The sequence below is a fragment of the Diceros bicornis genome, chromosome 14 (assembly GCF_020826845.1).
Source record: "Diceros bicornis minor isolate mBicDic1 chromosome 14, mDicBic1.mat.cur, whole genome shotgun sequence".
Lineage (NCBI taxonomy): Eukaryota > Metazoa > Chordata > Mammalia > Perissodactyla > Rhinocerotidae > Diceros > Diceros bicornis.
The window spans coordinates 53,148,914-53,166,844 of record NC_080753.1 but is presented as its reverse complement, the minus strand read 5'-3'; the positions used below and the strand labels follow the sequence as shown (position 1 = coordinate 53,166,844).

The 17,931-nt window shown below is 36.0% G+C and overlaps 1 protein-coding gene across 2 annotated transcripts in view; it reads right to left on the bottom strand.

Annotated features, from left to right (window-relative positions):
- RANBP9 (RAN binding protein 9) overlaps nucleotides 1–17,931 on the bottom strand; it is a 97,379-nt gene that overhangs the window by 40,308 nt on the left and 39,140 nt on the right. The window lies entirely within an intron of this gene.

Sequence of the window (17,931 nt, the reverse complement as noted above, 5' to 3'; positions counted from 1 at the left end):
ATATATTTGGAAAAAATATCAAATTCAGAAAACAACATCTGAAATACTTAATAAAATTACACTAAAAAGTAGGGCATCTATATATCGGTTTTCCAAAAGTGTTTTGGCAAATTGACAAAATCCACCTAAACATGAGACTCTTATTAATTTACGAAACTAGAAGAACAAAATTACCTCCACAAAAAAAATGCAAGAGGAAAAGGTAATTATTAAGGTATGCAATTCATTGTTAAAAGCTTATAAAATAGTAATAAAACCTGATAAAGACAGTTCAAAAAAGGGAAAAGTATAAAGCAATACACTTATAAGTATTGATGCAAAAAGAAAAACTAAATAAAAGAGCATACTGAATCCAGTTTGTTAAAAGGCTAATTAACTGTAATTGTATCAAGATTTAAAAAGGCATTTGACAAATTTCAACTACCATTCCTAATAAAAACTCAAGTAAAATAAGAATAAAAGGAAACTACTTAAATATGACACACTTTTTTCCAAATCTAATACAGCAAGCAAGATATTCAATAGTGAAACACTGAAACCATTTCCATTAAAATCAGGAACATGAAGATCACTACAACTGTTAAACACCATTTTGAAGGTTTTAGATAATAAAATAAGAACACCAAATAACCAGTATAAATATCAGAAGCTATAAAATTATTAGTAATCACTATGATTATATACATAGAAAACTACAGAATACACTAAAAGCTTTTAGAATTAGGTATTTTAAGTGACTAGATATAAGAAAAACATTTTAATTTCTCTTCTAGTTAATAACCAGCTAAAGAAAGAAATGGTGTGTGTAAATATACCAGTCAAAATAAGTACAGAAACCATAAAACTGGAATAAAGATCTAAAGTAAGGCTCAAAAACAATATATTAAAAGCAGTAAATAAATGGGTATACTATGCATCTGGATAACTTGACAGCATAAAAATGGCAATCTTTCTAAAATTAATATATACATGTAATGAGATTTAAGATTAGATTCCAGATGAATTTTTGAAACTTGAAAATCTGATTTTAAAGCTCAGATGTAAAAACAGAATTTATCAAGAAAAGATGAAATTTTTAAAAAGAAGAATAACTTAGTGTTTGTCCTATTAAATATTAAAACTAATAGTTACCTGAATTCACAAGAGCAACATTCCTAATAACAGCATGTGTCAAGTGAGACAATTGTGATAAAACATTAAGAAACAATATGTAGGGCTGGCCCCGTGGCTTAGCGGTTAAGCGCTTGCGCTCCGCTACTGGTGGCCCGGGTTCAGATCCCGGGCACGCACCAACGCACTGCTTCTCCGGCCATGCTGAGGCCGCGTCCCACATGCAGCAACTAGAAGGATGTGCAGCTATGACGTAAAACTATCTACTGGGGCTTTGGGGGAAAAATAAATAAATAAAAATTAAAAAAAAAAAAAAAGAAACTATGTAGATGTCTAGTTAAGACTCATTAAATTTGTATTTTGATTCAGCTCCTTTGTTGCAAATACAACATATTATTTACATATTTATTAAATACATAAGTATTTATTAAAATTATTTGTTAGTATTTATTAAAAAAATATTTGTATTTATTAAGTACTTATTTTTTAAAAGTACTGTATTTATTAGTACTTATTAAAGTATTTATTTTAAAAAAGTAAGTATTAAAAAAAAAACATAATAAGGGACAAGACAATCTTTAAAGAGAAGAAAAACAAAGCTGTGAGCAGGGATACAGCTATGGGCCTGCAAAGCTCTGGGTCTATGAGCACTCATAAATGGCTTAGAAGTTTCCCCTTCTGAGGAAACAAAGACTAAAAATGCTCCACAAAAGGAGCATTAGCCACGCTCACTTGCTTAAAGCCAAAGACTAGAATAGGCTTCCCCTCCTAAAAGGAGGATAAGAAAATACTGATACCACCTGTTGCCTTGGCTAAAGCTTATTTGACATTGTGGCCTAGTTAAGGGCAGAGAGAACATAGTAGCCTCTTAACTAGGAGGCTGTTGAACAGATCAAGGACTGAATCTGCAGTCCTCCCAATATCACCTTGAAGAAAGAACAAGGAATGGAGGCCCAGGAATTAAAAGCAGGTACAAACTGTAATAAAGAGAAAATAAGGATAGAAAAAGACAGATGAACAAAATGAGGAAAAATTTTGAACTTCCCAATCAAAATGAGGCTGCAAAAACAAAATTCTAAAATATACCAAAAAATAGATAAGGCCAACAAAATACACAACTGGAACACGAATGCATTCTAGGTAACATCAATCAATGGGCAGTATGACAAAAAAAAATTTTTTAAGTACATTTAGGATATATAAAAGAAAAAAGGAGTCACTATCACTAAAACATACAGTGGAGCACCAGTATTTACTGAGATAACTTAGCTAGTAATTTTCCACAATTGAAAAATACGTTGTTGAATTGAAAGCGCACACCACATACATACTGTGGAAGACAAAAATAAGTTCATCCATAGGCACACAGTAGAATATCAATAATAGACATAATCCTAGAAGCTTCCAAAGAGAAAAGGCAGATTACTTCTGAAGGAATGACAGACTAACAGCAGACTTCTCCCCAGCAACAGCTAATGACAGTAAACAGTGGCACGTTATATTCAAAGTACTGAGGGTAAAGAACTGTCAGCCTAGAACTTAATTGCCAGGTAAAGCATCTTTCAGGACTGAGGGCAAAGTAAGATATTTTAAGACACTAAAAAGCTAACACTTCACTATCTACAGACCCTCACGAAAGAACTATTTGAGGACATACTTTAGTAGGAAGACAAGTGAACACAGAATAGAAGAAATGCCTGGGACAAAGAAACAATAACCAGCACATAAAATGATGAAACATATCACTAAAATTAACTACTGATTGTAAAAAAGTAATATTCAGAGTTTTAAAAATCTATAATCCATATGCAATATGCTAGAATACAATTCAAAATTACTTGACATATAAAGAGACAGGAAAACATGATCCACATTCAAGAGAAAAAAGAGATTGACCCTGAGATGATGAAGTGGTTGGAATTAGCAGATAAAGAATTTAAAGCAGCTGTTGTTACAATGCTCAAGGATGTAAAGGGAAATATGCTTGTATTGAATGAAATGATAGGAAATTTCAACAAAAAACAATAAAAAAAAGACCAAATGGATATCCTGGAGCTGAAAAATCATCTGAAATAAATATTTACTGATGTAATAATATTTATTCCAGTGTACTAATGGTACACTGGAAATGGCAAAATGAGTAAATAAACCATGAAGGCAGAACCAATCTGAAGAACAGAGAGAAAAACTATTGAGGGAATAAAGAGAGAGTTCCCTGGGGCAGTATCAAAAGGTCTAACATACAGGTAACCAGAGCTCCTACAAGGATAAAAAGAGAGAATGGGGGGAAAAAAATGAGAAAAAAATCTCCACATTTAGTAAAAGAAAAAAATTCAGAGATTCAAGAGCATGGCAAACGTTTGCAGGCTAAATACAAAGAAATGCATACCTAGGCACAAATCACAGTCCAATGGCTGGAAACGAAGAATAAAGAGAAAATACTTGAAGCAGCCAGAAAAAAACTGACATATTACTTTCTTAGGAACACTAAACTGAATATTCACTGACTTCTCACAAGAAAATATGAAGGCCAGAAGACAGTGGTACAAAGTATTTTCAGGTGCAGAAAGCGGTGAGGGGGACCCATGCCAACACAGAGTGTTATAACCAGGGAAATATCCTTCAAGAATGAAAGTGAAATAAAAACATTTTCAGATCAAAGGAAATGATATATGAGATAGATACTTGGATTTTCAGGAAGGAATGAAGAACACTGGGAATGGCACACACATGGGTACATAGTAAAAGACTGTTTTCACTCTTAATTTTCTTAAAACTTGTATGACTCTTTAAAGCAAAACTAACATGTACTGTGTAGTTGATAAGATGTAGATGTAATACATATGACAACTACAGCAAGAAGGACAGGAGGAGGGGGAATGGACCTATATGATTGCAAGTTTCTACATTTTACGTGAAATGGTACATTAATTCTCAGCAGATTATAAAAACAGGGACATATATTAAAATCTCTAGAGTAACCAATAAAAAACTGCAAAGACATGTAGTTAAAAAGCCAATAGGTAAAAAGGCTAAAAAGCCAATAGTAATATATCAAAATGATAATATATCAAGACCAGGCAATGTTTACTTCAGGAATGCCACACTGGTTTAACATTCAAACACCAATCAACGTATTTTAGCAAATGAGAAAACCCATATGACCCCTAAATAGTTACAGAAAAAACATTTGACAAAATTCAACACTCATTCACAATAAAAACTGTTAGCAAACTAGGAATACAAGGGAACTTCCTCAACCTACATTTTCAAAAAACCTACAGCTAGCATACTTAATAGCGAAATACTGAATGCTACTCTCCTAAGACCAAGAACAAGGCAAGAATGCCACCTCACACCATTTTTACTCAACATTGTACTGCAAATCCCAAGCATTTTAAAAAGGCAAGAAACAGAAATAAAAGGCATAAATAATAAAAAGGAAGAAATAAAACTGACTTTATTTGTAGATGACATGACTGTTTATAAAAGAAAATCCTAAGGAATCTATAAAATAATCAGTAGAATTAATCACTGAATTTAACAAGGTTGCAGGATACAAGGTTACTGTACAAAAATCTATTGTATTTCAATATACTGGCAACAAACACCAGGAAAATAAAATTTAAAAAACAATTACATCTATAATAGCACCAGAAAACATAAAACATGTAAGAACTGAATCAAAGACATGCAAAACTTCTCTACTAAAAATTACCAAACATTGCTGAGCGGATTAAAGAAGATCTAAATAAATGGAGATATATATCATATTTATGGATTGGAAAACACAATATTATTAAGGCTGCAACTCTCTTCAAATTGATGTTTAGAGTTGACGTAATCCAAATCAACTCACACTAGGAGGTTTCTGTAAAAACTGACAAGCTGATTTGAACATATAGAAATGCACAGGATCTAAAATATCCAAAGAAAGCTTGAAAAAGAATATAGTTGTAGGACATACACAATCAGACCTCAAGACTTACCATAAAACTGAGTAATCAAGACAGTATGGTACTGGCAAAAGGATCAACAAATAGATCAATGGAATGGATTAAGAAAGAGCACAAAAAGATATCCAGGCTAATACAGTCATTTAATATTTTACAAAGGTGCCGAAACAATCCAAAAGGGTAAGGAAAGTTCTTCTAATAAACAGTGAAAAAACTGATATCCATATCGGAAAAAGTGAACATTGATCTCTACCTCACACAATACACAAAACTCCACTGAAGACGGACCATAGTCCTAAATATACAGGTTAAAACTATAAAGCTTCTAAAAGAAAATACATAAAAATACCTTAATGATTTGAGGATAAGGCAAAGATTTATTAGGACACAGAAAGCAAGAAGCATAAAATAATAAACTCATAAATTATACTTCACCAAAATCAAAAACTTCAGCTCAGAAGACATAAGACAATCAAATTTTTTTAAATAGACAAAAGATCTGGTTAGACACTTCACAAAATAAGATACTGCAAAGAACCAAGAAGCACATGAAACTGCTACAACTATTAGTCATCAGGGAAATGCAAATTCAAACCACACTGAGATACCACTACACACCCAGAAGAATGGTTAAAATTTAAAAGACTGACAACACCAGTGTTGCCAAGGATATGGCAGAATAAGACCCTTCATACACAGTTGATGGCAATGCAAAATAGTACAACTTCTTTGGAACAACGGCTGGCAGTTTCTCCTAAGACTGAACATGTACCTACCCCAAGACCCAGTAATTCCACTCATAAGAGAAATGAAGGCATATGTGCACCTAAAGACTTGTACAAATATGTTCTTAGGAGCTTTCTTCACAACAGGGAAAAACCTGCAACAGCCTGGGTATCTATCACGAAATGAATGGATACACAAATTGTGGTATATTCTACTCAGAAATAAAAAGGAAAATGAATTACTAATATACACAACACAGATGATCTAAAAAATGTTACAGTGAATCAAGGAAGTCTTACAACAAGAGTATATGCCATATGATTCCTTTTATAAGAAGTTTTGGAACAGGCAAAATGAAAACAGTAGTCACCTCTGAAAAGGGTGAGGACAGGGCCTGACTGGGAAAGAGCGAGAGGGAACATTTCTGAGGATGATGGTATAGTTCTATATTTTGAGAGGAGTCTGCACATCACAGGTGTATGCATATGCGAAACTCATCAAATGATACATTTAAGATTTGTGCATTTCACAGCATGTAAATTTTACCCACCATAAAAAAAAACAAGCAGTGAACAAAGATCAAATTCTACTTAATGATATGCATGCTATAGTGATTAGGAGTGAAGTCTACTTATTTTTAAATGCATCAAAAAATAAGATGGATCAATGGATGGACAGAGGAATGGATATATACGAGATAAAGCAATTATAGTCAGTTCTGCTATATCATGACATTTGAGTTGAAATCACCACACCATAGAAAATCATGCAATAAAAACCACAGGCTTATGGGAAAAATGGGGTTAAGAGCACAGCACTCACAAACTTCGTCAGTAACACAAAAGAACCCAATAAAAACCCCTAAAGTTCAATAAAAATGGTTTTATACATGTTAAATTGTTAAGAAATACATAAATACTACAATAAATATGGCACTTTACCCTTCAAAGACCTCAAGTTTACTTGGGGAAGTGGGTGATGTAAGCACAGCGGCTTGTGAGTTATTGTGCAGTGGTGGAAGGAGTTATCTGATGGGAAAATGTGTAACACCAGATGTGGATGGGTGTGGCTCATAACACACAGGGAACCAAGATAGGTGGTAGATGTCTGAGGTGTTGCACGACATATAAAAACATGCTCAAATTCAACAGCAGTGAGGGAGTGGCAAGATTTGTTTAAGTACATGGACAGAAAATTTACTATTGTGCTAGTATGTGTTTAGAAAGGGAAATGGACAATGAAAATTTCTCACATCAGTATATCAATACAAATAATTTCAAATTATACATTTATTAATATTGTTAAGTAAATAATGGTTGTACCAAATATCAAATAAGAGACTAAGAGGACTAGTTTAGTTTAATTCCTATTCTAGACAGGTTTAAGTCTATCTTGTTATGTGTCTCATCTGTTCTCTCCTTTCATCCTTTTCTGTGGTCTTTGTAGTTTTGAATTTTATGACTTTTGTTAGCTTTTTGCTATACATTTTGGTATTGTATTAATGAATACCATATAAATTTTTAAAAAATGCATCTTTAATATATTACATTCTTGATTGCATTAGTATATTTATCACATGCTGACAATGCAACACACAACTTTTAAAAACCTGTTTACCTCTTCCCAGTTTTTGCCACCGTTGTCGTGTTTTACTTCTTTATGTCAGTAACCCCACAAGAGAGTTACTATTATTGCTTTATATAGTTAAGGCTATTTAACCCAATTAGATTAACAACAGACTTCCCATCAGAAACGGTGCAAGCCAGATGCAGTGGGATGACATACTGCAAGTGTTGAAAGGAAAAACTGTAAACCAAGAATCCTCTATCCAACAAAACTATACTTCAAAAATGAAGAAATTAAGACATTCCCAAATAAACAAAAACAGAGAATTAGTCAATAGCAGACTTGCACTGTAAGAAATAGTAAGGCGGAAAGAAAGGAACTTCGATAGTAACTCAAGTCCACACAAAGAAATAAAGAACATCAGTAAAGATAACTTAACACAGGTAAACATAAAAGACAGTATAAATGTATTTTTGTTTGTAACTCTTCTTCTAATTTAAAAGACATAAAGCAATAATTGTAACTCTCTGGGCTTAAATTGTACAAAGATAGAATTTTACAACAATAGTAGCAAACACAGGAGAGAAAATGGAGTTATGGAGCAAAGTTTAACATACTATTAGAAATTAAGTTGGTGTTAACCCAAATTACATTATTTTTAAGACATTATCTGAGTAATCCTCCAGAGCAACTACTACGAAAATAACTCAAAAATTACAGAAATGAGGAGTGACGTCAGCGTCATGGTGGAGTGAGCTTTCCCGTAAACTCTTCCCCCCATAAGATACAACAGAAGGAACAGTCACAGACCAACAACAGAATGCTAGACAGTGAAAAGCAAGGTCGGAAAGATCCACACCGTGGCACATCTGAGAGTGGACCGTGCTGGGCCCCAGGAGGAAGTGGGGAGAGGTGAGGAGAACTCCTCTCCCTCCCCATCAGATCAGCGATCCCAGAGCGGGGAGAGGGGTGGCCCTCTTCGGGGAAACCCGTAGCTCTTCGGGCTCTCTCAGCCAGTGGGAAATTCCCACACAGAGGACTCGGACCACTACAGGGTACCATCAACATCTGAGCATTCCAGGAGAGCAGATAACGAGGGGCGAGCGAGAAGCCCCGCAAGCAAAGGACCCAGAGGGCAAAAGAGAGAGCCCCCCCCCCACCTCCCCGCAAGCCGGACACTGCAGCTCGGCCGACCAGACCAGACCAAGCAGCTGGCAGATCGCAGTGAACAGCCGCAGCAGAGCGCAGGGGGCTCAGATTACACAGCCCTTTACCCCCACACAGTGACAACAGGTGGAAATTGCAACCAGATATTTCCAGGATGAGGAAAAACAAAGCCAATACAGGAACCATAATGCAAAGGTACATGAAATTACCAGACCAGAAGGAAAATGACAAGCACCCAGAAACCAACCCTGAAGACACAGAAATCCATAACCTAAACGACAGAGATCTCAAAATAGCTATCATAAAACACTCAATGAAATACAAGACAACACAGACAAACAATTCAATGAGATTAGGAGTTTCTTCACAAAAGAGATTGAAATCATAAAGAAAAACCGATCAGTACTGATGGAGATGAAGAACACAATGGAGGAGATAAAGGAGAATCTGGTATCTTTAAAGAACAGAGCTGACAATATGGAGAAGAATTAGCATTTTAGAGGATAGGAATACAGATATGCTCCAGATGGAAGAGGAGAGAGAATTAAGACTAAAAGAAATTAAGAAAGTCTCTGAGAAATATCTGAGTCTATTAGGAAATGTAACATAAGAATTATAGGTATTCCTGAGGGAGAAGAGAGGGAAAGAGGAACAGAGAGCCTATTCAAGGAAATAATAGCTGAGAATGTCCCAAATCTGAGGAAGGAGCAGGAAATACCAGTAAGCAAAGCCAACAGATCAACTAAATACGTCAACAGGCAAAGGCCCACTCCACGACATGTAGTGGTAAGGCTGGCCAAAGTCAATGACAAAGAAACAATATTAAGGGCAGCTAGATAAAAACAAAAAATAATGTACAGAGGAACTCCTATCAGGCTCTCAGTGGATTTCTCAACAGAAACTTTACAGGCTAGAAGAGACTGGAATGATATATTCAAAATACTGAAAGACAAAAACTTTCAGCCAAGAATACTCTATCCAGCAAAAATATCCTTCAAATATGATGGAGAAATCGTAACTTTCCCAGATAAACAAAAGCTAAGGGAGTTCATGGCCACGAGACCCTCCACTACAAGAAATAATCAAGAAGGCCCTCAGGCCTGAAAAAAAGAAGAGAAGGGGAACACAAGGCTTGGAGCAAGGAGAAAAATAGGGAGACAAATTCAGAAAAATAGTAGATCTTTACCGGAATAGGTTAGCAACCACTTAAATACCAAAATCAAAGATCAAAGGAAGGAATTCACCAAAAATAAATTTAACCTCATCACTGTAAACACACACCCACAACACAAGATAGAATAAGGTATAACAAGAACAACTTAGAAGGGGAAGAGGAAAGTGATTGAATTGACTTAGTATAAGGAAATAGGAGGGCATCAGATAATGGATTATCTCATACAGAAGATTTTTTATACAAACCTCAAGGTAACCACTACACAAATAATCAAAACAAAATCACATAGGACAAACAAAGAGAAAACTAGAAGAGCCATAAGACAGAACCACCAAACTGAATTGGCAGTCTGAAACAAATGGGACAAGAAACAAAGGAAATGCAAAAGAACAGGAAAATAAGTGACAAAACAGCAACATTAAGCCCTCATATATCACTAATCACCCTAAATGTAAACGGACTGAACTCTCCAATCAAAAGATACAGAGCGGCAGCATGGATTAAAAAGCAAGACTCAACAATATGCTGCCTCCAGGAAACACATCTCAGCTCTAAAGACAAGCACAGGCTCAGAGTGAAAGGATGGAAGACAATACTCCAAGCTAACAGCAAACAAAAGAAAGCAGGTGTTGCCATACTCATATCAGACAAAGCAGACTTCAAGGTAAAACAGGTTAAGAGAGACAAAGAAGGGAAATATATAATGATAAAAGAGTCACTCCACCAAGAAGACATATCACTTATAAATATATATACACCCAACATAGAAGCACCAATGTACATAAAGCAACTATTAACAAACCTAAAAGGAGACCTTAACAACAACACAATAATAGTAGGGGATCTTAATACCCCACTTACATCAATGGATAGATCATCCAGACAAAAAGTTAATAAAGACATAGTGGACTTCCATGAAAAACTGGATGAGATGGACCTAGTAAACATATACAGAGCACTCCATCCAAAAACAGCTGACTACACATTCTTCTCAAGTGCTCATGGAACACTCTCAAGGATAGACCATATGTTGGGAAACAAAGCAAGCCTCAATAAATTTAAGAAGATTGAAATCATAACCAGCATCTTTTTCAGACCATAATGCTATGAAACTGGATATCAACCACAAAAAAAAAAAAAAAAAACTGGGAAAGTGACAAAAATGTGGAGATTAAACAACATGCTACTGAACAACCAATGGATCATTGATGAAATTAAAGGAGAAATCAAAAACTATCTGGAAACAAACGAAAATGAAAATATGCCATACCAAACCATATGGGATGCAGCAAAAGCGGTCCTGAGAGGGAAACTCATAGTGATACAAGCCCACCTTAACAAACAAGAAAAAGCCCAAATATGCAACCTTAAATTACACCTAACAGAACTAGAAAAAGAAGAACAAACAAAGCCCAAAGTCAGCAGAAAGAGAGAAATAATAAAAATCAGAGCAGAAATAAATGAAATTGAGACCAAAAAAACAGTAGAAAGGATTAATGAAACAAAGAGTTGGTTCTTTGAGAAGATAAACAAAATCAACAAACCCTTAGCCAGGCTTACTAAGAAAAAAAGAGAAAAGGCTCAAGTAAAAAAAATTAGAAATGAAAGAGGAGAAATTACAATGGGTACCACGGAAATATAGAGAATTATAAGAGAATACTATGAGAAATTATATGCCAACAAATTGGACAATCTAGAAGAAATGGATAAATTCTTAGACTCATACAACCTCCCAAAACTGAACCAAGAAGAAATGGAGAATCTGAATAGACCAACCACAAGTAAAAAGATTGAAATAGTAATCAAAAACCTCCCAAAAAATAAAAGTCCAGGACTAGATGGCTTCTCCAGTGAATTTTACCAAACATTCAAAGAAGATTTAATACCCATCCTTCTCAAACTATTCCAAAAAATAGAGGAAGATGGAACACTTCCTAAATCATTCTACGAGGCTAACATCACCCTGATACCAAAGCCAGACAAAGACAATACAACGAAGGAAAATTACAGGCCAATATCGCTGATGAACATAGATGCAAAAATCCTCAACAAAATATTGGCAAACCGAATACAGCAATACATTAAAAAGATCATACACCATGATCAGCTAATAACATACAGTGGAGAAAGGAAAGTCTCTTCAATAAATGGTGTTGGGAAAACTGGATAGCCACATGCAAAAGAATGAAAGTGGACCATCTGCTATTGCCATTCACAAAAATTAACTCAAAATGGATCAAAGACCTGAAGGTGAGACCTGAAACTATAAATCTCATAGAAGAAAATATAGGCAACACACTATTTGACACTGGTCATAAAGGAATCTTTTCGGATGATATGCCTACCCAGATTAGGGAAACTAAAGAAAAAATAAACAAGTGGGACTTTATCAGATTAAAGATCTTCTACAAAACAAACAAAACCAGAATCAAGATGAACAGACAACCCACCAGTTGGGAGAGAATATTCGCAAAACATATATCTGACAAGGGGTTGATCTCCATAATATATAAAGAACTCACACAACTGAACAACAATAAAACAAACAACCCGATCGAAAAATGGGCAGAGGAAATGAACAGACACTTCTCCAAAGAAGATATACAGATGGCCAATAGGCACATGAAAAGATGTTCCACATCACTCATCATCAGAGAAATGCAAATCAAAACAACACTAAGATATCACCTCACACCCGTTAGAATGGCTATAATCACCAAGATAAAAAACAACAAATGTTGGAGAGGATGTGGAGAAACAGGAACTCTCATACATAGCTGGTGGGAATGCAAACTGGTGCAGCCTCTATGGAAAATGGTATGGAGATTCCTCAAAGAATTAAAAATAGAGATGCCATATGAGCCAGCCATCCCACTACTGGGAATCTAGCCAATGAACCTGAAATTAACAATCCAAAGAGGATTATGCACTCCTATGTTCATTGCAGCATTATTCACTATAGCCAAGAAGTGGAAGCAACCTAAGTGTCCCTCGACTGACGATTGGATCAAGATGGTGTGGTATATATACAATGGAATACTACTCAGCCATAAAAAAGACAAAAATCGTCCCATTTGCAACAACATGGATGGGCCTGGAGGGTATTATGTTAAGTGAAGTAAGCCAGAAAGAGAAAGACAAACACTGTATCATCTCACTCATATGTGGAATATAAACCAACACATGGACAGAGAAAACTGTATTGTGGTTACCAGGGGCAATAGGGGTGGGGACTGGGCACAAGGGGTAAAGGGAGACATATATATGGTGATGGACAAACAAAAACGTACAACCCAAAATTTCACAATGTTATAAACTATTAAAACATCAATAAAAAAATTACAGAAATGAAACCACAATGAAATTAAAAGATACACTAGAAAAGATCTACTTCACACAAAAGAAAGCAACAATGGAAGAACAGAGAAACAGACATAAGTCATATAAATAATAAATATCAAAACAGCAGACTTAAGTCCTACCCTATCAGTAATTTCAATAAATGCAAATAGATAAAATCATCCAATCAAAAGGCAGAGATTCACAGAACAGATTTTTTTTTTTGCAAGAAGATCCAGTAATACGTTGTCTACAGGAGACATTTTAGATTCAAACACACATATAGGTTGAAAGTAAAAGGAAGGAAAAAGAAATACCATGCAAACAGTAACCAAGTGAGATCTGAAATAGCTATACTAAAATAGACAAAACAGACTTTAAGACAAAAGTTATTACTAGGAACAAAACATTTTATCTTGATAAAATGGTCAATACATCCAGACATAAAAATTGCACACAAATACGAACCTAACAACAGAGCCTGCAAATATTTAAAGCTAAAACTCACAGAATTAAAGAAAGAAATACACAATTCACAATAATGGCTGGAGACATCAATAATGGATACAACTATACAGAAGATCAACAAGGAAATACAAAACTTGAACACAACTGTAAACCAACCAGAACTGACAGACATCTATAGAACTTTCCACCAACCACAGCAGAATACACATGCTTCTCAAGGCACATAGAAGATTCTCCAGGATATATATTAGGCCATAAAACAAGCCTCAAAAAATCTGAAAGAACTGAAAGCATACACGGTATCTTCTCCAACCATAAGGGAATTAAATTAGAAATCACAAACAGGAAATTTGGAATGAACACAAATATATGGAAACTAAACAACATATTCCTAAAAAACCAATACAACAAAGGAATCACCAGAGAAATTAGAAAATACTTAGAAGTAAACGAGAATGAAAACACAACACACCACAACTTACGGGATACAGCTAAAGTAGTACGTAGAGGGATATTTATAGCTGCAACTGCATATATTTAAAAAGAAAGATCTCAGGGGCCGGCCCGGTGGCGCAAGCGGTTGGGTGCGCGCGCTCCGCTGCGGCGGCCCGGGGTTCGCTGGTTCGGATCCCGGGCGCGCACCGACGCACTGCTTGGTAAGCCATGCTGTGGCGGCGTCCCATATAAAGTGGAGGAAGATGGGCACCGATGTTAGCCCAGGGCCGTCTTCCTCAGCAAAAAAAAAAAAAAAAAAAGAGGAGGATTGGCGGATGTTAGCTCAGGGCTGATCTCCTCACAAAAAAAAAAAAAAAAGAAAGATCTCAGGGCCAGCCTGGTGGCATAGTGGTTAAGTTCACTTGCTCTGACTCTGGCGGCCCGGGGTTCGAAGGTTCGGATCACCGACACACACACCGCTCATCAAGCCATGCTATGGCATGCATCCCACATCAAGTAGAGGAAGATGGGCATAGATGTTAGCCCAAGGCCAATCTTTCTCAGCAAAAAAGGAGGATTGGCAACAAGTGTTAGCTCAGGGCTAATCTTCCTCTCTCTCACACACACACACACACACACACACACACAGATCTCCAATGAATAATTCAACTTTCTTCCTTGAGAAACTAGAAAAAGAAGAACAAACTAATAAACCCAAAGCAAGCAACAGGAAGAAAATAATAAAGATTAGAGCAGAAATAAATGAAATAGAGACCAGAAAAACAACAGAATCAATGAACCCAAAAGTTGGTTCTACTAACCAAGAAAAAAAGAAAGACTCAAATTACTAAAAATCAGAAATGAAAGAAGGGGTATTACTATCAAACTAAAAAGGATTATAAAAAAAATCTATGAACAACTACATAGCAACAAATTACATAACCTACTTAAAATGGACAAATTCCTATAAAGTCATAAACTATCAAAACTGAATAGCAATCTTAAAACCTCGCACAAAGAAAAGCCCATGCCCAGATAGCTTCACTGGTGAATTCTACAAAATATATAAAGAAAAATTATCACTAATCCTTACCAGACTCTTCCCAAAATGTTAGGAACACTTCCTAACTAATTCTACAACACCACTGTTACCCTGTGCAAAATCAAATGAAGACATCACAAGAAAACGACAGAAAACTATCTTTTATGAATACAGACACACAAATCCTCAAGAAATTACTAGCAAACCAAATCCCACAACATGCAAAATGGATTACACATCATGACCAAGGAGAATTTATTCCAGGAATACAAGGTTGGTTTAGAAACAAAATCATTGTTAACATACCACATTAATAGAATAAAGGATAAAAGCCACATGATCATCTCAACAGACATAAAAAAAAGAATTAGACAAAATCCATCACCCCCTTTTTTTGTGTGTGTGTGGAAGACTAGCCCTGAGCTAACATCTGCCAATCCTCCTCTTCTTGCCGAGGAAGACTGGCCATGGGCTAACATCCATGCCCATCTTCCTCCACTTTATACAGGACGCCACCACAGCATGGCCTGACAAGCAGTGCGTCGGTGCGCACCCGGGATTTGAACCGGCGAACCCCGGGCTGCCTCAGCGGAGCGCGCACACCCAACCGCTTGAACCACCGGCCCGGCCCCCCAACACCCCTTCTTGATAATGACACTCAACAAAATAGGGAAAAAAGGGAACCTCCTAACCTGATAAGCAGCATCTATGAAAAAAATCACAGCTAACATCATACTTAATGGTAAAAGACTGAACATTTTCTCCTTAAAATCATTAACAAGAAAAGCATATCCTCTTTCACCACTTCTATTCAACATAGCACTGGAGGTTCTAGCCTGGGATATAAGGCAAGAAGAAGAAAAGGCATCTAGATTGGAAAGGAAAGAGCAAACATTCTCTTCACATACAACATAATTTTGTATATAAAAAATCCTAAAGAAATCTTTACCAAAAAAACTTAAAATTAGCAAGATTGCAGGATACAAGTTCAATATTGCAAAAATCAGTTTTATTTCTACACCTAGCAATGAACAATTTGAAAACGAATCTAAGAAAACAATTCCATTTACAACAGAATCAAAAAGAATAAAATATCTAGAAATAAATTTAACAAAAAAAGTGCAAGCCTTGAACACTAAAAACTACAAAACATTGTTGAAAGAAATTAGAGGACATCTAAATGGAAAGACAACAGTGTTCGTGGATTGAAGAATTAATATTGTTAATACTGTTAAGATGGCAATACTTCCCTGATTAATCTAGAGATTCAAGGCTATCCCTATCCAAAGTCTCACTTGCTCTTCTGCAGAAATTGATAAATTGATCCGGAAATTCACAGGAAATGCAATGGGGCCCAGGAGAGCCAAAATAATCTTGAAAAAGAAGAACAAAACTGGAGGACTCACACTTCCCAATTTTAAAACTCTCTTAAAAACACACTCTTTAAAAGAGAGTGTATTACTGGCTTAAGAACAGACATATATTAATGCAAAAGAATTGAGAGTCTGGAAATTAACCCTTATGTTTTTGGTCAATTGATTTTGACAAGGGGACAAAATTCAAAGGAGGGAAATAGTCTTTTCAACAAATGGTGCTGGGACAACTGGATATATCTATGCAAAAGCACGAAGGTGGATTAATACCTCACACTACACACAAAAATTAACTCAAAAATGGATTAGAGAACTAAGAGGAAGAGCTAAAACTATAAACTCTTAGATAAAAATATTGGAATAAATCTTCATGACCTTGATTTAAGCAATGGTTTCTTAGATATGGCACCAAAAACAGAAACAAAAAAAGAAAAAGCAGGGGCTGGCCCCGTGGTGCAGTGGTTAAGTGTGTGCGCTCCACTTCGGCAGCCCGGGGTTCACAGGTTCGGATCCTGGGCTTGCACCAACGCACTTCTTGTCAAGCCATGCTGTGGTGGCATCCCATATAAAGTAGAGGAAGACGGGTACAGATGCTAGCCCCGGGCCAATCTTCCTCAGCAAAAAAGAGGAGGATTGGCATCGGATGTTGGCTCAGGGCTGGTCTTCCTCACAAAAAAAAAAAGATAAAGATAAATTAGACTTCATAAAAATTTAAAACTTTTGTGCTTTGAAGGATATTGTCAAGAAAATTAAAAGACAACCCACAGAATAGGAGAAAATATATGGAAATCATATTGCTGATAGAGGATTTCTATCAAGAATATATAAATAACTCAATTAAAAAAACCCAACTAAAAAATGGGCAAAGGACTTGAACAGACATTTCTCCAAAGAACGTACACAAATGGCCAATAAGCACATGAAAAGATGCTCATCATCATCAGTTATAAGGGAAATGCAAATCAAAACCACTGAGATCTCACTTCACACCCACATTAGGATGGCTAGAATCAAGACGACATGTTGGCAAGGATGTGGAAAATTTAGAATTTTCATAGTTGGTGGCAACGTAAAATAGTGCAGCCACTTTGGAAACAGTCTAGCAGTTCCTTGAAACGGTAACCATAGTTTCCTTATGACCCAGCAATTCAACTCCTAGGTATCTATCCAGGAGAAATGAAAACATATCCACACAAAAACGTAAAATGTTCCTAACAGCATTATTCATTAACAGCCAAAAAGTGTTTCTACCTTATGATAAATGGACAAATAAAATGTGATATATCCTTATAAGGAATATTATTTGCGACAAAAAGGAATGGAGTACTGATAAATTCTACGGCATGAATGAACCTTGAAAACATTATGCCAAGATAAGTCAGAAACAAAAGGTCACGTGTAGTATGATTACATTTATATAAAATGTCCAGGGGCTGGCCCGGTGGCACAAGCGGTTAAGTGCGCATGCTCCACTGCGGCGGCCCAGGGTTCACTGGTTCGGATCCTGGGCACGCACCGATGCACCGCTTGGCAAGCCATGCTGTGGCGGTGTCCCATATAAAGTGGAGGAAGATA